Source organism: Doryrhamphus excisus, chromosome 3, assembly GCF_030265055.1.
Source record: "Doryrhamphus excisus isolate RoL2022-K1 chromosome 3, RoL_Dexc_1.0, whole genome shotgun sequence".
Classification (NCBI taxonomy): Eukaryota; Metazoa; Chordata; class Actinopteri; order Syngnathiformes; family Syngnathidae; genus Doryrhamphus; species Doryrhamphus excisus.
Window position 1 is genome coordinate 24,789,488 of NC_080468.1, and position 22,393 is coordinate 24,811,880.

A 22,393-nucleotide genomic window follows, 5' to 3' on the forward strand; every position below is an offset into this window, starting at 1 on the left:
TGTATTTCTTGTTCGTTGCCGTGTTGACTATGAATACTATGTACTATCAGGAGGTCACTGGGATTCATTAAGGTCATCTGGACATCATTTTTTACCGTCTTTCTCCCTCCATCAGCCATGCAAGCGCCCTCCTTCCACTTGTGAGTCAAGGCACAGCAGAGCCATCACTCTCGCCTTGAGAGCGTGGCGTCAAGCCATAAAATTCGTATTTACTCCTCTAAGAAGAAATGGTGGGGGCCAGCGACAATGCATCTGGGGGTTTGCTATTAAATGTCACCGCTGACAACAGGATGCTCACCACAATGTTTACTACAATCATTGCTTTCTTACTGCATTGAGTACTGGCGTCCTCTTTTTGCTTTGTATGGCCTATAATGGAGTATGCTTCGTCATGGAATTACCTGATGCAATTAGTGATATTACTACAATATGATTATTGGTTCTAGCATTTTGTATTTTAGTTTGTATTTTAGTAGAATCCAAATAAGCAGTATGATGCTGAGCCTTGAGGTGTCAGGCTCCTCTCCTGTGGGACCAACATTCTCGGCTTGATAAAATTTGTTATAAAGCTAATAAGCATGTTCTGAATCATGTGGCCACAGGCATTGACTGTCCAGGAAATTCCCATGATTCACTGCTCTCCGTCTCAAAACGCTAACTAAAGTCATTTGTTTGTTTGTCCGTATATTACACCAAGTTGTTTGTGGAAATTGGTTATTTTTTGTGTAACTAACAAATAATACTTATTTATGGTTTTGCAATTGAATTCAATAAAATAAAGTCCCATATTCTGCAAAAGCTACTTGGTACCACCTGAGGTTCTATCCTCCTGATACTATCTTTAAAAACTGTCAAAAGCCATTTGGAAAACTTCCTGACATTAAAAGTTATCAATGTAAGGTATGAACATATGAGGATGCGGTCAATGTTGTTGCATGCTCCTTTCCACGTCGTAACACACACACTGCTTGTGGTGCCAACTCCACTGCTCTCCCACATGTCACGTGAGAGTGTTGCAGCGTGCGACTACAGCGTGTGGGCGCTGACAGGCAGGCCGAAGTGCACCAGGATACAAGAGGGACAGGAAATAGGTGCGTTCCCAAAAAAAGCCAATGAGAGCTGACAAGTCATCCGCAGGCTTTTCGACAAGCCAGCCATTCCAAATTTGTTCATCTATATCATGGGGTCTCAAACTCAATTTACCTGGGGGCCACTGGAGCTAGGGTCTGGGCAAGGCTGGGCCGCATCAGGTTTTCCAAAAAAAAAAAAAAACGTATTTAAAACAGAAAAATATACAAACTTTTTCAGTGCTTTGGTTCCGATTTTCTACAATAAAAGCTCTGATAAAACATTCCACTGTTCTCAAATATCTTAATTTTTATTTTTCTGCACAAAATAAGATGAAAAATAAATAAACAAATCAAGAAAATCAATCAATCAGTAATAAATAAATATGATAATAATAATAAAAACTTAAGAAACCACATATAGTTGGTGGGTAGACAAATTATTTTTTTAAGATTAAAATTAACAAAGCATTATTAGAGCCCTGTAGACATGACAAAACACGACTATAGTCACATTTATACTTTTTGCATATTACATATATAATATTACATATTGCGCAACTGCAGGGTCTTGAGACACATGCTAACTCGCAAAACTAGAGAGCTAGCGACCTAAACGGTAGCCTTCAAGTTATTTCCTTTAAACTTAAATAGCCAAAAACTTACCACTTCCACACGGATAGGGAGGATAACTATTAACAGTTATTTAACCTTTAACATGAACATTAATCAAACGTAATAATTTTTTTCTGGGTACATGATACCATACAGCATCCATATCAAAAACTTGCGCGGGCCGCACTAACATTAAACTTTCATATCAAGGCGGGGGCCTCAAACTAGTGTCCTGTGGGCCACATTTGGCCCTCGGGCCGCATGTTTGAGACCCCTAATCTATATGTTTTTATATTGCTACACAAACAAACATGGAGTACAGAAATGAGCATCATTGGTGATTCCACTGGTGACGAGATCTAATGGCCTGACAAGAAGTGCTTGTATATTTGATTTGGAATCAATCTTTGAGTAGGACTGGATTGTTGCACGTCTTTAAGTCACTTTTGGTGTTTTGTGCGTTTTGCTCTCCGAATAACTGTCCTCTTCTCGGCAGGAGAGTTGTCCATTATTTATGAGCATGTCCCCCCCCCACCTTCCACTCGCTCTGTCTCACATTCACACTGTCAGAGACACATCTGTTTCCAAGCCTTATTTGCGCCCTCCATCTGCCTGTGCCTGTGGCTTGGCTCAGGGCGAAGACGCACTCTCGCCTATTTATTTATACTCGTCTTTTATTGTTATTATTAAGACACACTAGTTTGACGCCGCCTGACCAGAACCACAGATATGACACCTAAAGTCACAGCGCCGTAGGGCAAGAGATACGGTATTTACCGATTCATACGCTGGCATACATGCTTGGATGTATGAGGGATGGGGATAATGTTGCTGATCTTAGCACTGTGTTGTTTGGGATGAACCAATGTATGAATATATGACACTGATTATATTTTGTGTACTTTTCTTGTGCATGCTGGGATTTTGGCTCTATACATCCCAAAACATGAACTACCCATACAGCGGTGGCCTTTCTATAGCCAGTGTAGGAATCGTGCACTGATACACTGTGCAGGATTTTAAGAAGGTAAAGTGTTGTGCTGCCTGGAGCCTTGTTGCTGCCTCAGGCGCCATTCCCCCGCCGCTGAAAATGGCAGCACTCCTCACTCGACTGCTCTCTTGTGTGGGCTTAGGCACTCGATGGCTTATTTTGGGCTCGAGAGGTGCTGCAGAATGTCCAAATTAGGAGTTCTACAGCTTCACGGATTGATGCTTCCTTTCTTTGTCATGGAAACCGTATTGACCGGAATGTAAGACCACAACTCTCTTTGAATAGGCTTATGAAGAAAAAACTCAATATTATTATGTTCATCATCATCATCATCATCGGGATTTGCCCCTCCAAAGCGTACTTAGTGACACTTGTAGTTTTGAAGGAGGAGCCATTGAGCATCTAAGTGGGCCAGAAGAACTAAAGTCAGTGTGTCCCATTGTTGCCATGACTATGAATCAAGCTGAGCTATACTAGAAATGTTGAGGTGAGGCAACTACTAACAGGCCCGACTACAAAGACCCGAGGATAAATCCTCTCCGGATGGTGTCGGGATTTACTGCATTAAAGGGAGGTTTTTCTCCCCATTAGATCGATCCATTGTTGACTGCTTAAGGGAAGCTGTGTGCTGGTGTGTGTTTGTATGAAGGTGACTTAGCGCGACACTTGGCTCTGATGACTTTTTCATTCTCCTTCTGCCTTCTTCTATGTAGTTAAACGTCTCTTTCTGCCGGGGCAAAAATCTTATTGTACTAAAAGATACAGATATGAAATATTCCAGGTTCCTCCGCCATAGATGTTCTACATGTATGCATATAATAATGTGTTTTTTGGAGAACTTCACTTTCATCTGAGTTCATGTTAAACGTATACTGTAAAACACATTACCATCTTCTGTAAGAAGGTGCTTATTCATCTGCGTTAGCACAGCATATAACATATAATAGTGAATTATTACTGCGTTACAACAGTAATTGTATCAGAATCCAATGGCGGTTGATTACTTTACAACCAAGGCTGCCCTGTTGCCTGCTGCCATTTGAATCAATTCGTCTGTTTAAGGTCACTCCAGTACATGTAACCTTGAACTGCTAACCACTTTCCATAAGAGGAACGGGGTCAGATCCAAGAACCTGAGTCATTTTCTCAAAGGTAATGAGGTAGTGTAAGATCATGCAAGCTCTTATACTCAATGCAAACCATAGAAAGAGCCCCAAAGTCTACCTTGACAAGCACAGTTGCATCGGTACTCTAAGGACATGCGCAGTGTGCACATTAGCCACTAAAGCCAGATAAGCACCAAAAGGCGAGCACCATGCACAATCATCAATGACTCAAAGGCAAGACAGAGGAGGAGCACAGTGGGTTGGGGTGAAGAAGAGTTCGGTAAGTGATGGAGGTGATGCAGGAGGAAGCCAGAGAGAGTGGAGAGAGCAGGCAGAGGATGAATCAGGTTGGATCGAAAAAGTAAAAAAAAACATGTCTGACAAACACAAGCAAGGTTAGAAAACTGTCAGGTGTAAGAATGAGCCCTGGAGCTCTGTTTTCTTTTTTACTGCACCTAACCACGGCAGGACTTGTCTGCTGGGTGAAACTAACTAATTCAAGTAAAAGGAATGCAATGAAAGTATCTCACAGATGTGAGTACACCACTCAGTATTTTATGATATGTTCCCTAGGGACAATACAATAGGAATGACACTATTCAGTACTTTAAAGTACTGTCCGTCTATAGCTTGTATAGATTTACTATCAACTGTTTATTGTTTATTTAGACAATATCCGTATTCATGTTCTAATGAGGATATTTTTATTGCAAAAACAAAACAGGCGACATGCCAAAACAACATCAGCAAACTCCCACAGAGTCAGGACACATGGACACGTTCACTGACACTGGGAAATTACAAAATTACAAAATTATGAGGTGTCAGTAATGTTACATTGATGAGACATGACTTTAATGTCATACTGCATGTGGAAAAAAAAGTGAAAAAAAATGGTCTCCTCCCATTTCGTGTGGAAGTGGTATGTTTTTGCCTTCTTAATTTGTCCATTTTCCACATTCTTCAGTTATAATGGAGAGGCTAACTAGTTAGCTAACTAGCTAGCTGTGCTCGCAGCGGCCATCTTTTATATCCCTGCAGTGGTGCTGTAGCCTGCAGGGCTATTCTGTGTAAACAGATAATGGGAATAGAAAGGTGACTATAGGGGTGTTATTTCATGTCGCCCGGGCTCTAATACTGTTATTTAGCAAGTCAGAAACAGGTTTTCTACGAAAATATTGACTCCTACTTCATGGAAATTCACTTATAGCGGTCAGGTCTGGAACCAATTAATCACGATTAATTAATTAATTAAACTGTATAGTGTTTTTTTGGGAGTTAATTTAGGTGGAAAAATCGACTTCCAGCAAAGCTCCCAGTCGAGAATGGGACTAGGACAAGCAGGTCTTTTTCTCAGACCAAGATGGCAGTACCTCGCTATGGACCAATGACGCTAACGCCACTATGTCTCGCTTAACGTCTTGTCTCTCGTCTCCATGCACCCTCGCTGTCAACCTGTCTGTCTCGCTCCTCGCGTCTGTCACTCATCCGGCAGGAAGGTGAGTCAAGATCAGAACCTGACAGTCCGCAGGGGGAGTTCAGTTCTTTCTTTCATTCCCTAAATTGAGATTGTCAAGATCAGTGGTGTCCAAGGGATTGGTTAAAGAACCACAGTAGACTGTGAGAGAATTCAATTCAGTGTGCTTTTTTTTTTTTTTTTTTCTCGAGTGGACTTGAATACTTCGTCGCCTTGCACTGTAGTTTAAGGTGCACTCTTTATTTCCAGCAGTTGGAAAGCTTTGAAATAAGACGCCCTGAAGACAACACAAAGAATCCTTCATGTCTAACTCTTTTACCGTTCATGACATTGCTCTCTCTTCACTTGCTTTGTTGTGGAGGATTCCCAGTCCGGCCTGTGCCTTAAAGCTTGTTCTCTGCAGCTTTTCATCCATCCATCCATCCGTCTGTCTGCTGCCTCGCCTACCCATTTGATATTCGTGTCATTCATTTGCTTTCCGCAGGGTCAGCAACATTTCACTTTGTCCTGCATGCCTTTGTCTCACCCGGTGGTCTCCCGCTGTCCTTCTTTGTCCCGCCTTTCATCCCTTGCTGTGCACCCTTGGGACAAATATCTTTGTGCTAATCCGTGATGTGAGGCAGCTGATTGTGCACAAAATGAAAACACGGTAATCTTGGTGCCATTCATGTTTGAATGTCATTTTAAGTGTACCTAATCAAGTGTCTTGCGGTCAAAACTGTTTTTGCTCCCGACTCGTGTGCCCTCATCAACAATTGATATTGCATCTGAAGCGTTTATTTGGAAGACATGTTTCTTTTCGCCAAGCTTGTCATGCGGTGATGGTATGTTGTCAGTAGGAGGCGGGGCCATGTTGTGTTGTCACTCCACTGGCGGAGCCCTTTGGTCATGCTTTTCACTCATATGTCATCACTTTATGTAGCCTCACTGTAGCTTAATGAGACATGGTTGGCAGAGGAGGATGAATATGTAATAATCCTGTCGCAATCTGTCGGAATCTTTGATCACATCTCCAGAAGATATGGTGGACAAAGGAGGGCATGTGACTGGAATGGAGATCCATTTTTTTTTTAGCTGTTTAGGCATAGATCCATGATACTTTTACTCTTCATGGAGTAAAAACTTCACAAAATACATTAGCACCTTGAGACCTTTGGTACTTTGGTCTTATGCTAAAATCCATACATTCAATGCATTTTTGTTCAAGTAAGAAATGAAGAAATGCTCTATAGTACATATAAATTTTACAGCATTTTGGCTTCATCTGCTCAATATTTAACCAAGAGTCACACTTGGAAGCATCCCTTGTACATACTGTATATGCTACACTACATGGAGTAGCACTCTCATGGCTAATTACGTCGGAATGAGGATACGTCCTTAAGGCAAGTACGATGTGAACATCTCTCCTCGGATTTGAGATCAACAATTACAATAAAAGTTTCTCAATTTTTAACCCACAGAGAAGCTAACAAGCCAAACAGTGTCATAGTTGACCACTGTATCATTCATTCATTCATTCATTCATTTTCTACCGCTTTTCCTCATGAGGGTCGCAGGGGGTGCTGGAGCCTATCCCAACTGTCTTTGGGCGAGAGGCGTGGTACACCCTGGACTGGTCGCCAGCCAATCACAGGGCACATATAGACAAACAACCATTCACAGTAGTCGGTCTATAGCTTGTATAGATTTACTATGAGGATATTTTTATTGCAAAAACAAAACAGGCGACATGCCAAAACAACATCAGCAAACTCCCACAGAGTCAGGACACATGGACACGTTCACTGACACTGGGAAATTACAAAATTATGAGGTGTCAGTAATGTTACATTGATGAGACGTGACTATAATGTCATACTGCATGGGGTCAGCCATGGCATGTATGACATCAGTGAAAAAAAATGGTCTCCTCCCATTTCGTGTGGAAGTGGGCGAGAGGCGGGGAAAACCCTGGACTGGTCGCCATCCAATCACAGGGCACATATAGACAAACAACCATTCACACTCACATTCATACCTATGGACAATTTCAAGTTGCTAATTAACCTAGCATGTTTTTGGAATGTGGGAGGAAACCGGAGTACCCGGAGAAAACCCACACATGCACGGAGAGAACATGCAAACTCCACATAGAATTGAACCACTCGACCGCCGTGCCGCCACCACTGTATCATCTTCGCCTTAAAATTCTCAGCAGCTCATATCCTGTCTTGGATCTTTACCATGTTGGAAAAAAACCCATGCAGCCCAGTTTCCCAAGGGAGGGGACCATGTTGAGCTCCCCCAATGTTGGCAGTACTCGTGCAGCCCCATATTGTGATGCTATCACTATGCTTTGTTATTTTCCGATACAATTGTTGTCATTTTGGGTGGATGGTAAATCTATACTCCATTACAAGCTGTACAACTGTCATGGTTGCTCATTGAGTCGGCTAATTGTACTTCATGCACTTTAGATCCTCGTCTTCCAGCTCAGTTTGAGACAATTCCAAGTTGTTTGTGAAGTGCTCATGTTATTTAACTTACAGACTGGGGATTGCGCAACTGCTTTCTTTTCTGAGCTCAATGTTTTGGGCCTCAGAAGCAGCCAAAAAGTGTTTTTTTTATATGAATGGAGATTACTCACAGTGAAAAGTAGGCCAGTCGCTTCTGGTCAAAGATTTTGTCTGGCAAGCTGACCCTGGCAGCTTCTTGTGTAACGCAAGCATGCAGCATCATCTGTATTTCTGTGGTCTGACGTCCACCCGCTCACACTGCTGGTGGATCAGTGTTACTTTATTGCGTGTACGTGAGAGATAGGCGGGTGGTGTTTGGGTTGGAGGTAAAATGAAACCAAGTTGATTTGGAGGTTTTGCCAATGTCACAGCAGGGTATTGTTTAATCCACTCAGATTGGAGACACGGCAGCGAACAGCGAACACACTCTTTCTCTCTTGGCCTCTCTGATGGGTTAGAACAAGACAGCCATAATCTGTCTTTATATTGCTATCTTTTATTAATACTAATTGCATTTATTCAGCACCTTCTCAAGCTAAATCTATGCATGTCAAATGTGACAATGTCATCTTCCTGCCGCCCAGCTGATGCAGTTTCCGATCTCTCACATGTATTGCCCGAGAGTCTCATATGAGTCAGATTTGTTTGAACACTTCCATTCGGACCATCTTGCCTCCAACCTTGAGAGTGACTCACTTCACACCAGAGGCTTTTTTTATGTCTAGTCATCCTTGGGATTTACCAAACTTACTAGAAAGTATTTTAGACAATAGTGACAGAATGTTTTACGTCACAACATGGACGCTGGACTGGCTGTTTTTCTGCTTTTAGGGGTGCAGTGTCCAAAATTATTCTGAAATAAAATATTATTTACATAACTTGCTGAGATGTCACTGTCTCTACAGTAAATACCAGGGGTGTCCAAAGCCAGCGTCTCCTTCAATGTAGAGTTGGGCATCCGGCATCCATGGGAACTGGGCCTAATATTCCAATTCTCCTGGGATTGTTAAATTTTTTTGAAATAGGAGAAATAGCCGCAAACACCAATGAAAAAGAAGCCAACGAGCACCAATGAAGACGATGCAACTTCCTTAAAGGAAGACCGGTCATATAAGGGCAACTCTTGCAACACAAAGATGAAGGAGTGTGCATGACCAACATTGAAGACCTCCAGATTCATGGTGTAGTGCCTGTCTTTCACACGCTACATCTTCCTTTAAGCAGTCAGAATCAGGGAATCAGTCAAACAATATACCAATGTAACTGAGGGTTTCAAGATCATTGTTAATAAAGGACAGGAGCCACGGCTTCAAGATGCAAGTTTATTCATGTACGCATCGTGTCTCCTGTAGCAAAAACTCAAAGAGACCTTCTCAACCCACACAGCACACCTTCTGCCTTCAAAATAATAATTCATACAATTCGCCCTGCATCCTAGTTACGTGTGCACATCAAATAAGGGTGTAATAGCGTACACTGACATTGAAGCAGCCAAGTATACAAAGTGCTAATATGGTAGTTCAAAACTCATAGCTCATAGACAAACCTTTTACAAGTTATGTATTTGATATTCTGCACCCAGACTTGTGCATGTTTATGTGCCTGCAGCATCACACACTCTTTTGTGAAAGTGTACTACTGTGAAAAATGATCTGTCACAATTTCATAGAGAAGTTGACAAAAAGTTAATATCATAAAAAAAATATATATTGGGGAAGTTCAGACATTCCATCCCAAAAACACTTCAGTTTGTGGCGTCATTTAAACCATGAAAACTTTTATGAGCCTGCCTCTTAATAGCATTGGGATCAATAATAGTTAGGAACTGGAATTCAAATGAGGAATTGGAATTGGAACCAGAATCATTGAAATTCAAACAACAGCCAATCCTACCCACGTGGTCATTGATCACAGTTAATTGGTTCAAGACCCGGCCATGATAAATGGATTTCTGCAAAGTAGGATTCCATATTTCTATTCATTCATTCATTCAGTTTCTACCGCTTTTCCTCACGAGGGTCGCGGGGGGTGTTGGAGCCTATCCCAGCTGTCTTTGGGCGAGAGGCGGGGTACACCCTGTACTGGTCGCCAGCCAATCACAGGGCACATATAGACAAACAACCATTCACACTCACATTCATACCTATGGACAATTTGGAGTCTCCAATTAACCTAGCATGTTTTTGGAATGTGGGAGGAAACCGGAGTACCCGGAGAAAACCCACGGGGGAGAACATGCAAACTCCACACAGAGATGGCCGAAGGTGGTCCATATTTCCATATCAAATATATTTATAATCATAGCAAAGAAAACCTGTTTATTACCTTCTCGATAGATTAGAGTCTTTTAGAGTTGAACTAACACCCCTATACTCATCTTTACTCTTATATTACCCAATATAGCAGACATCAATCCATCCATCCATTTTCCTCCGCTTATCTGGGTCCAGGTCGAGGGTGCCCTGACTCTCAGGGAGGCGGCCGGAAGCATCCAAACGAGATGCCCGAGCCACCTCAACTGGCTCAGCTCTCTTTTCACCACTACGGTCCGGTATAGCCTTGATTGAAGAGGTTTGGACACCCCTGATGTAACTCAGCCCACTATGAGACCCGATTGCATTTTCTAATGATATGGATGAATGAGTGGTCACATACAAAGTGAGATTCCCATTACTGACAGCAGGTATCACTTGGAGATTTAGCCGATATGACTATGTCTATAATTTCTATTTTAATTGTTTCAATCCTAGCAAAGCAATCCCGACAACTACGTCTCTTTTATCAGCTTGTATTTTCAAACTGATGAATGCAAACTGCATAGCCTTGAATGCAGCCTCTTACCAACCGAGGGCGTTCAATAGAACAATCACATCGCTCTCACATGATGATTCGTTAAAAAGAAAGTGAATACCTTTCAAGCAAGAGCCAAGATGATAATGGCTGCCGACGTTGATAACCTTGTGCAAAAGGAGGCGAGTCACCGTCACATTCAGCATTGGAGCCGCCTTGCAGACTAAAGCACATGCAAACAAAACATCCAACGATGAGGATCCTGAAGGCGCCATTATGAAGTGACTCATAGGTCAAAGCCAAGAGGCCAACGAGAGCTTCTTTGAATCTCTAGATATGGCGACATTGTCAGACGTAATCCTTCACTTAGTGTGGAATGAAGTGCTTAATGATGGCTTTTACAACACTCTCTGGCATGGGAAGACAATTTAAGCTCATGGCCAGTCCAGGCAGATGGCAAATGCGTTGCTGAGTCATTAGTTACTGATAAAGGCCTCATCAGCACCTGGAGATAAACTCTTCTATTGAACAAGCACATGAATTCTTCTTCGGATATTCCTTGAATCAGAATAAAGAATGCAGCCTCCTTGGAGTGGCTTTTGACCACTTGGATGGAAGCCACCACTTATAGGATTATATTGTGCTTGACACTATCAACATGTGGCGCACACTGTCACTACAAGACTTTGTGGACCTAAAATGGACTAAGAAGTGGCTCGCACTCTTTTTGAGCCCACAGCACCTCTGACGGATAAGTGGGATCGCAGGCCAACCTCGGCAAATCCTTGCTATTAAAGCCTGAATTAGTTGTACTGATTGGGGTGGCTGTTGTCAATGAACAGTTGCATCATTTCTCATAGTCAATGGATGTTTACAGACTATGATATTATAGACCATTAAAGACTATTGGTCAGTGGTGTATACTAAAGGTCTACACGGAGCGGCTGGCTCCACGGCTCCACGCGGGGCGGGCTGAAGAAATCTCAAGAACATGGCCACGGCTATGGAAAACTCATTCATTCATTCATTCATTTTCTACCGCTTTTTCCACACGAGGGTCGCGGGGGTTGCTGGAGCCTATCCCAGCTGTCATCGGGCGAGAGGCGGGGTACACCCCTGACTGGTCGCCAGCCAATCACAGGGCACATATAGACAAACAACCATTCACACTCACATTCATACCTATGGACAATTTGGAGTCGCCAATTAACCTAGCATGTTTTTGGAATGTGAATGTTTTTGGAAAACCGGAGTACCCGGAGAAAACCCACGCATGCACGGGAAGAACATGCAAACTCCACACAGAGATGGCCGAGGGTGGAATTGAACCCTGATCTCCTAGCTGTGAGGTCTGCGCGCTAACCACTCAACCGCCATGCCGCCGCTATGGAAAACTAATATAAAAAAATATTGATAGCCTCATTTGTTTCTTGAAAGGTCATCTATATTGTCCATAATCCTTCCTTACATCATCTTTTTCACACAATTTATACTGTCTTGAGCTGAAAAGAGGTAATTTAATTTTTGCACTTGTTCGGCCGGCTGACGGCTGGCCGCTCAAATATCACCACGGCTGTGGACGGGCTGTGGCTGTCGTGCCACGGCTGTGGGAAGGAAAAGCACAGCCGTGTAGACCTCTAATGTATACTCCTTCTGGCTCTTATCTTGTTTTCTTACGTTTTCTTAAGTTACTGTGGTGGACAAAGTGAACCAACATAGTAGTATGACATATCAGTACTTAATCCTCAAACTCATCCAAGATAACATACATTATAAAATAAAGAAGCCAATTCTATGAAAGTGGCATTCTTGCAGCATTTTTCAAATGTGTAAAAGAGCACATCATATCCCCAAGCATGCTATAAGGCATGAGCAAAAATAAAGTCAAAAGATAAACAACAACAGAATAACATGTCAAATGCAGTTATTTTTAGACAGGGACCAAAATAACGACTTGCTGAATCGCTTTATTTGATGGGAACAACATAATATATAATACTATATATCGATAAAAAGCCGGCACGGTGCTCTAGGAGGACAGCTCCTAGAGCAGCTAGGAGGACCAGGGTTCGATTCCACCCTCGGCCATCTCTGTGTGGAGTTTGCATGTTCTCCCCTTGCATACGTGGGTTTTCTCCGAGTACTCCGGTTTCCTCCCACATTCCAAAAACATGCTAGGTTAATTGGCGACTCTAAATTGTCCATAGGTATGAATGTGAGTGTGAATGGTTGTTTGTCTATATGTGCCCTGTGATTGGCTGGCGACCAGTCCGGGGTGTACCCTGCCTCTCTCGCCCGAAGACAGCTGGGATAGGCTCCAGCACCCCCGCGACCCTTGTGAGGTAAAGCGGTAGAAAATGAATGAATGAATGAATAAAAAGCCTTTGATTCAATTATGGTAATGCTAATGGTGTGATTTGATTTGAACATGCATCAGGTTACAATTGAATGCATCACATAATCAATTTGCAGTTCCACAAGGAGTAGGAAGAAGCAAAGCTTATTAATAAGAAATGAAAAAGAAATAAATAAATACTGCAATGAAAAGTGGTAAAAATACATAGGTGGAATGAAAATGATGTTTTAGCTCGGTCAACATTTTCATAATGAAACTGTAATAACAATATTTCAGCTCAGACAAAATTTTGTCAGCAGCCCAGGCCCCTGTGCCCTCAAGCAGCCATTTCTCTCGATTGTCAAATCGGATCTGGTTGTATCGGTTTATTATTCACAACCCTACACAACATGCAAGGGATATCATTAAAAAAAAAAACATACCGAACGTAGCTGCTGTCATAAATAGGGTTGAATTTGGCTTTCTTGTCTCCCCACTATCCTCATTGGCCCAGGAAGGTTTTTTCAGCATCCCTAGAGAGAAAGCTTTTTTGTCTCTTCAAGGGCACACTGGCCAACTTTGAAAATAAATGTTATATTAATTTTAGATAAAAGAAAACACACTATTTCCAAAATTGATTTCCATTTAATCCACTGTAGTTGGTTAGAAAACTAAATTAAAAAGAATGTGTGTTATTTCATTTTGTTATTGCATCTGAATGTAATTTTTTTTAAGGAATCGTTGTTAGAGACACATAGAATTTGAATGTGATGCAAATCAAACTCTGACCTTCTGATCTTTGGGCTTGAACCACGCTCATTGTCACACATTCACACGCCTACTAGGTTTTAACACGTCTCAGTAACACTTTAAATGATGCTATGCTTGGATGACATTGAATGCATCATTTTTCTGTGTGCATCAACATTCCAGAAGTTATGAACAATTTCATATTTCAATTCATTCAGTGAAAGGTTACATTTTGTCCATTACTTTCTTGCAGAGTAGCGTTAGAATTTTATGCACGAATAGGCTAAATATGTAATAAAATCATTTTCTAATGGTTTGGTCAATTCCATAATACCTCTTTTTGTTAGAGTTGACCTTGTAGTCACCTCATAGGTTCACACAATCACAATTTTAAGAACCGGAATTTTTGAATTCAAATGATGCTCAACCCTGGAGGTGGGGACAGCAGTCTCAATTTGGAGAGAGAGAGTGTGGTCTCCTTCCACTGGGGGGAAAAAACCGAGGTGTTACCAAGCTAACTGCAATATATGGTTTCTCAGGGTGTCATAAATCTGTCCTTGGGCCTATTCCCGACTGGGCATGCCCGAAACACCTCACCAGGATGACGTCCAATAGGCACCCCGATGAGATGCCTGTATGAAATCAATTTACTTCCATATAATGTTCCACCGAGTCCACAGATGAGAGGACTAGCTGGTGAGCTATAAGCCTGGACCATAATCCTGCCTGGTTTCAAACCGAGGTCAACAAAATGAGAGTTGGTAGCACTAGCCATCGAGCTAAAAGCCCTGACTTTCAACTTGATGTCCAGTGCGAATCTTAAGGCATCGGGGTTTGAGGTTAGCCAACGTACTTTCGCACAGCTGCACCATCTGGCATCCATTACTCATTCGTGAATCGACAGCTTTGCCTTCTGGGTAAGCTCTCTCTTCAGGGTGCGACACTGCACCGATTCACACCTGCACACCCGCCGTGAACAAGATCGAGAGATACTCAAACGCTTCTAGACGTTATTCCCAACCGAAACTCCACTCTTTTCCGGCTGAGGACGACAGTCTCAGATTTGGAGGTGCTCAGTCTCATCCCAGAAGATTCATACTGAGCTGTGGACCGCCCTAGTAAACACTGAAGGTCAGAGTCTAATGAAGTCATGGAGACCACATCATCCCCAGGTCCCCAAACTGGACGGCTTCAAATTCTGTCCATAAAAATGATGAACAGATTTGGTGACTGTGAACAGGCAAACCAGGCTCCTATTCCTAACTCCTGGAGGACCTCCCACAGCACACCGTGAGGGACAGGGTTGAATGCCTTTTCCAAGTCCACAAGGCACATCTGGACGACTTGGGCAAATTCCCCTGTACCCTCCAGTACCCTTGCAGAGTCGTTGGCCCAGTGTTCCACGTCTAGGACAGGTTGGACTCACGGTCGTACTCTTCCCGTCTTCCACACAATTAACAGTCGTGTCAACCAAGGCACCCCCGTCCACAGCATCCACAGCAACCATTGTTAACCTGTTTTTGAAATTCCATCATTAACGTGCTCAACGTTTTTTCGAGAACTTGATGTGCATAGAGTGTGTCTGTGTGTGTTTTGCTTCTCTAAATTTAGAACTTGCACCTCACCTCCTCTAATGTACCGAAGACATTCTGCGGTTTCCAATGATCCGTTCCGCAGACTCTATCCTGTGCTGGGAATTCTGTGGAAGTCTGTTCCTACATCAACACAAAGAACATGCCTGTGGTGATGTATGCACCCGGCATCATCAAATAAATCATATACTGGATTCGCGTGGGTTGAAATTGGAAAAGATTCCTCTTGAGTGTGCAACAAAAAGATGCTATCAAAAAGCTGTAAGTATAAACTCGTCTATCAGAGTCCAGCAACAACAATCAGTCCAAATGAATTAGTCATGCGAAAAGGGTCCAATTGTAATTCCTCACACAGTTTCATTACGCTTTCACTCAGCCATGCCGCCTCTCATAGATCACTGATTCCAAATGTGGCCTGTCTCTCTTTTCTAAAAATAAGCATGACACCCGATCGGTACTAGGAAGATTAAATATGAGAAAGAAAAAAATGATGGACCCCGTCTACTGCTTCGTCAACTGCAGACATAACGTAAATGCTTTATTCATAGCCAGGTCGTTTATTTACCGAACCGAAACCAGGAAGAAGACAGAAGACAGGGCAGTTATGGAATGACGCAGTCATTGAGCAGTATTACATTTTATTACAAGTACATTTTCCATCTTTAATAATGACTTGCCATGAATGAGAAAGTGGAAAAGGAAAGCAGCATACGTCTGCATTGGCAGTAGTGATTAGTTAATCGTAAACAGTGCGACGAATGCAGCAAAACGAGATCAAAAACCACAACAAACTGCCTGAACCGTTCGGGTGGCAACACCCTCAACTTGAATGGTTCCGGGGTGATTTACTGTATGATTTTATTGAGTTTAGTTGAGCTTTATTCTACTATTTAACAACAACAACACTCACACAGGTTGACGTGCGTGCAAGTGGTTAATGCGCAGGCCACACAGCTTGGAGACCCAAGTTCGATTCCATCAATTTAGCCATCAAACATTCTGGTTCTCTAATTATTGTGGGAATCTGTTGTCGTCTAGTTAGTCCTCCCGGCAGCGCCACCGTCATCGCATCAATTTTGCCATCAAACATGCTGGGTTTCCTCTCATCATTGTCGGAGTCTGTCGTTTGTCTTTTGTTAACCCTCCAAGTACGATTTTGACATGCTAGCAAGCTCTCAATTCACTTCACTTGGCTTTCACAGCAGAGATAGGAGCGGTGTTGTTGGACAGCCCTGGAGGTGTGGTGGACGTTAAGATACCTGCTGTGTGTATTATGTGTTGATCTCTGATTGGTTTATCTCTGGCAGTGTAGTATTACACCCGTGTGTCAGCAGGAAATGGTCTCCACTCACTTAATCGGAACATACTGTATATGGTAATACTGCTAAACCAGGGGTCTCAAACTCAATTTACCTGGGGGCCACTGGAGCTAGGGTCTGGGCATGGCTGGGCCGCATCAGGTTCCCCCCCCCAAAAAAGAACGCATTTATTAAAAACAGAAAAATATGCAAACTTTTTCAGTGCTTTGGTTCCGATTTTCTACAATAAAAGCTAATAATAAAAAAAATACAAACATTCCACTGTTCTCAAATATCTTAATTTTTATCTTTCTGCACAAAATAAGATGAAAAAGAAATAAACAAATCAAGAATAAACAAAATCAATCAATCAGTAATAAATAAATAAAATAATAATAATAAAACGGCAAATAATAAAAACTTAAGAAACCACATATAGTTGGTGGGAAGCCAAATTATTTTTTTCAGATTAAAATGAACAAAGCATTATTAGAGCCCTGTAGACATGACAAAACACGACTATAGTCACATTTATACTCTTTTTTTATTTACAACATATTGCGCAACTGCAGGGTCTCGAGACACATGCTAACTCGCAAACTAGAGAGCTAGAAACCTAAACGGTAGCCTTCAAGTTATTTCCTTTAAACTTAAATAGCCAAAAACTTACCACTTCCACACAAATAGGGAGGATAACTATTAACAGTTATTTAACCTTTAACATGAACATTAATCAAACGTAATAATTTTTTCTGGGTACATGATACCATACAGCATCCATATCAAACTTGCGCGGGCCGCACTAACATTAAACTTTCATATCAAGGCGGGGGCCGCGTGTTTGAGACCCCTGTGCTAAACTATTGCCATTATTGAAATGATATTTATTTACTGGAATAGTACACTGCACAGTCTGGCCAACAGTTTAAACACAGTGTTGTTCAAAGGATGCAGTAGGGAGCCCTCAGGCTTTGTTTCTCTGTGTAAACGTCTTCACTGAAACTGGCCGCAGATGTTTAAGGCACCCATAGGCTCGGTCTTCGGAGACGGATGAAATATTTGGCTGCAGGACTGCTAGGATGGCCAACCCATGTTGGTGCTGTGACAGTCACTTCATGAATACGAATGAGCTGAATTCCCTCACATCCCAAAAGGTGGATGGACCACAGCTACGTGGTGGCGGTGCGGTCTCCACCGTACATCTGCTGTATCATTCTCTTTGAACTAATATGGAGAACATGCATGCAATGTTCCATGTGCTCTGCAGTTGTATTGCTGCATGTGTGGAATCGTCAATGAAGACCATTCTGGTGCTAAAGCTCCAAAATCCTTCGGAGCATTTAAAATCCACATCAATCACTCTCGCCCCGAGTGAGTGCATGTGTCACAGTTGGTCTGATGTTGCATCAGATACTCCTGCTCGTGCACCCCAAAGATGACAGGAGAACTCTGCAGTGCGGGAGGAAGGCTTGGTAAAGTCAAGCCCCAAATACATGATTGCTGGAGAAGCATTTCACTTGACTGAAGGGCATTGACTAAATGAAGTGCATTGACTCAAGTAAAGTGCATTGCACTTAAATTGAAAGTGTTGCTTTTCCCATTCCTCTGCATGGCTTTGCTGATCTTTGCTTTGATGTTAACATAGTGTCTCACTTGAGTTCCCTTATGACTGTAAACATCTACTACACTTAAAGAGCAGAAAACCAGACCCACATTTTCATAGGTTGGGAAAAATTGATGATGATAAAATGGCATTCCCGTCTCGTGGCACAAGATGAGCTATCGGGCTGTAAGCGATGGACGATGTGCAGCCATGCATTGACAAAGAAAGGTTGGAGGTCTTCATGGGAGTGCTGCTGGGATTAAGAGGTAGGGATGTAAGGAATTACACGACTACAGCAAATGTAGTAAGAAGATGAGATGGATGAAGGCATGAGAGCAGATGACTGTTGAGAGGCATGATGGAGTAGATGGAGAAATGATGGGGAAGCATATATGATGAGTGACGGCCAATGAGATGAATGGATGGAATGCAGAGATGGAGAGTATACAGTAAACCTCAGATATATCGGACTCTGATATATCGGAAATTCGCTCACAACGGACAGATAAAAAAGAACCGATTTTTCTGTAATGCATTTCCAATAGAAATTCATTGCATATATCGGATTTTTTATAACGGATTTCGCCTATTTCGGACAAAATCTCCAGTCCCGTTCCAATGCATTTCCATTAAATTTCCCTCGCATATATCGGATGGCCGCATCGTGGCGCTCCGATTCGCCGAATCGTGACAGGCCGCTATACGACGTCATTTGCAGCGTTTGCAGCGTTGCCTGCGCGTCCAGGTACATTGGAAACATAGTCAAGGAAGTGCCTTTTTATAACGGATAAAATCCGATTTACGCATATACCGGATATAAATCCGATATATGCGTAAAACGGACATTTTCCGGTATACGCATATAACGGATTTCGCTTATATCGGACAAAACCAGTGGGAACAATTGAATCCGATATATCCGAGGTTTACTGTATCATGAGACATGGGGAAATGAGATAATGGTGGATGAGGTGCAGGAACTCAAAATGACTGATGAGTTGCAAGCAAAGTTGGACGATGAGATGAATGATGAGGCATATGATGAGGTTGATGGAGCGTTAGATGGGATGAATGATGACTGACAATGATAAAGTGATGGTGCTGAGGCATATGAGATGGTGAGAGAAATATATGATGAGAGTGATGAGGTTGGTTGAGTTAAATCAGACTATGAATATGAAATATTGAATGTTTTATACCGTCAAACAACATGACCACCTTGAGCTCTTTATGACAATGCTTCTTCTATGGTTCTCCTATGACTTGTACTAATTAACTCTAAACATTAAATGCATCAAATTGATGCATTTTCGGCCTTTGCAATGATGTTGAGAACTGCTTAAATCAAACCTAGTGTCCTTCTCCCATTATGGGATTAAGCCAACCTCTGTGAGCATTATTTCTAAAATAATCCTTCTGCTTTTGTAATCGCTGCTTTTAAATGCATGGGATGAAATTCCACTGTTATGTGCGGCTCGTGAATGATGTGATATATCAAGCCCGGCTGCAAAATACGCGCGTGCATATACGGTTTAATTAAACAAAACTGTACGTAGGTGGTCGGTGGTCCGCGAGGAAATCAAAGTGAGCAAAGACGAGGGTCAAACGGGGTTGCTGCAATGATTTAGACACACCTGATCCAGACCTGCTGCATCATTTCAGATGTCAGACACATTAGTGGAAAACCATTGTCCTTGTCAACTGAAGTTCATAATGAGTGTAAGGGAGAAGCCTGACATACTGATAGTGTCGGGATTTCCTTCCGCTAATTCTGTTTACATAAATGGTGTCAGACACCTTCATATTCTGTTAAATCTCCCCCCCCGACCCCGATTGAAATTAAATTCTCAGCAGGTTGGACTGTGATTAAATCATCTTTTAGGAGTAGTACAAACATCTCTTACAGATGGGCTCTTGCATGGAAATCGGTGTAAAGTGTCTTGTGTCCAAGTGTCTTGTGTCCAAGTCAAAATGTTGGTGTCTTGTGACCTTTTTTTTACATGCATTGGGGACTAAAGTTGCTTCTCAAGGCTGAAAATGGAAAACCGTGGAGACGGTCAGTCAGTGGGCACCTGGGAGAGCTATTAAAATAACAACAAACTGTGTCCTTGGTGTCAATATTTAGCACAATGCCTTGAAACTGACCAGATCTGCACACATATCTGGCGGGCGGCACGGTGAACGAGTGGTTAGCGCACAGACCTCACAGCTAAGAGACCAGGGTTCAATTCCACCCTCGGCCATCTCTGTGTGGAGTTTGCATGTTCTCCTCGTGCATGCAAAAAAATGCTAGGTTAATTGGCGACTCAAAATTGTCCATAGGTATGAATGTGAGTGTGAATGGTTGTTTGTCTATATGTGCCCTGTGATTGGCTGGCGTCCAGTCCAGGGTGTACACCGCCTCTCGCCCGAAGACAGCTGGGATAGGCTCCAGCACCCCCCGTGACCCTTGTGAGGAAAAAGCGGTAGAAAATGAATGAATGAACCACAGCCGGGCGGCACGGCGGACAAGTGTTTAGCGTGCAGACCTCACAGCTAGTAGACCAGGGTTCAATTCCACCCTCGGCCATCTCTGTGTGGAGTTTGCATGTTCTCCCCGTGCATGCGTGGGTTTTCTCCGGGTACTCCGGTTTCCTCCCACATTCCAAAAACATGCTAGGTTAATTGGCGACTCCAAATTGTCCATAGGTATGAATGTGAGTGTGAATGGTTGTTTGTCTATATGTGCCCTGTGATTGGCTGGCGTCCAGTCCAGGGTGTACCCCGCCTCTCGCCCGAAGACAGCTGGGATAGGCTCCAGCACCCCCCGTGACCCTTGTGAGGAAAAAGCGGTAGAAAATGAATGAATGAACCACAGCCGGGCGGCACGGCGGACAAGTGTTTAGCGTGCAGACCTCACAGCTAGTAGACCAGGGTTCAATTCCACCCTCGGCCATCTCTGTGTGGAGTTTACATGTTCTCCCCGTGCATGCGTGGGTTTTCTCCGGGTACTCCGGTTTCCTCCCACATTCTAAAAACATGCTAGGTTAATTAATTGGCGACTCCAAATTGTCCATAGGTATGAATGTGAGTGTGAATGGTTGTTTGTCTATATGTGCCCTGTGATTGGCTGGAGTCCAGTCCAGGGTGTACCCCACCTCTCACCCGAAGACAGCTGGGATAGGCTCCAGCAGCCCCGCAACCCTTGTGAGGAAAAAGCGGTAGAAAATGAATGAATGAATGAATGAATGAACCACAGCCCACCTATGTACCTAAGTATGTGCAGCACTCATGTATGCTTGGCTGTAAACAATTATTTTACTTCTCATGTTGCTATAATTTAACATTTAATACAAGCTGTACAAGGACTACTCTAAAGTGTACTGTAATAAAATGACTGAAATGTGAGGGGTGTATTACTCTGTGGTGTTCCCATGTTTGAGTCCCATTGAGCTGAAATCATTTATGCAGCCTCTCAGCACTTACACGCTCCACGCAGGCGGCGGACACGTGTACCGAATACCTGTATGAATAAACAGTCGGGAATGAGTTGATATTCCCGCTTGCTGTGGTCCCCCTCCGGTTTTTTTTCCCTCCTCCCTAGCAAATCATTATTTACATTTCACTGGGACCTCTCTCTCTCATCATCATCATCATCATCCTCTTCCCTGCTCCAACTGGAGAGCATCACATCGTGATGCCATTTTAATAGAAACACACAGCAGACCTTCTAGTGGAGAAGAGGGTCTTTTGTCACCGCCCCCCTCCTGTTTCGTTTTTTTTTTTTTTTTAAACCAGTCTTGGTGCAGGACTGCTTGCTTGACGCACCTGCAGCTTAGTCTGAACCCACAGAGAACCACTGGCACATTGTCCAGCTTTTGGCATCCTTTTGGAAGCTTCAAGTTCTTCAAGAAGGATCACTTTCTCCCCCAACAAAAATGAGGACCTACTGGAACCGCGGTTGAAACCAGGAGGATGGAATTGAACTAAAAAGAAGAAGGACAATTAAAAAGTGTAACAAGGAGCCATTAGAGGTATGAGCAGGTGAGACAATCCAATCGTTTATGTGTTTTTTTGTGAAATAATACGCATGAGAAATACTCTTTGACTGGCGGACGCTTGGAGGTCGAGTCCGGCTTTTGGAGTTAATATCGGAAAGGAAAGGCATCACATTTTGGCTGCACTGGATGCTGAATGCGTGGGTGTGGACGTGTTGTTTTTTGTTTTTTTTGGTGAAACTTTAGTTGGCCGCGTACGCATGGCAATCGCTGCAAGGCAAAAGTGTGCATTAA

General features: G+C 42.8%; 1 protein-coding gene across 2 annotated transcripts in view; it reads left to right on the plus strand.

Annotated features, from left to right (window-relative positions):
* htr2cl1 (5-hydroxytryptamine (serotonin) receptor 2C, G protein-coupled-like 1) overlaps positions 1 to 22,393 on the plus strand; it is a 138,946-nt gene that overhangs the window by 49,329 nt on the left and 67,224 nt on the right. Inside the window, exon 1 of one of the 2 annotated variants that reach the window (XM_058067124.1) lies at positions 21,902 to 22,145. The exons of the other annotated variant lie outside the window; for it this stretch is intronic. The gene's annotated coding sequence lies outside the window, so the exon portion shown is untranslated. Of the gene's footprint in view, positions 1 to 21,901; positions 22,146 to 22,393 lie in introns of those variants that run through there. 2 annotated transcript variants of the gene reach the window in all.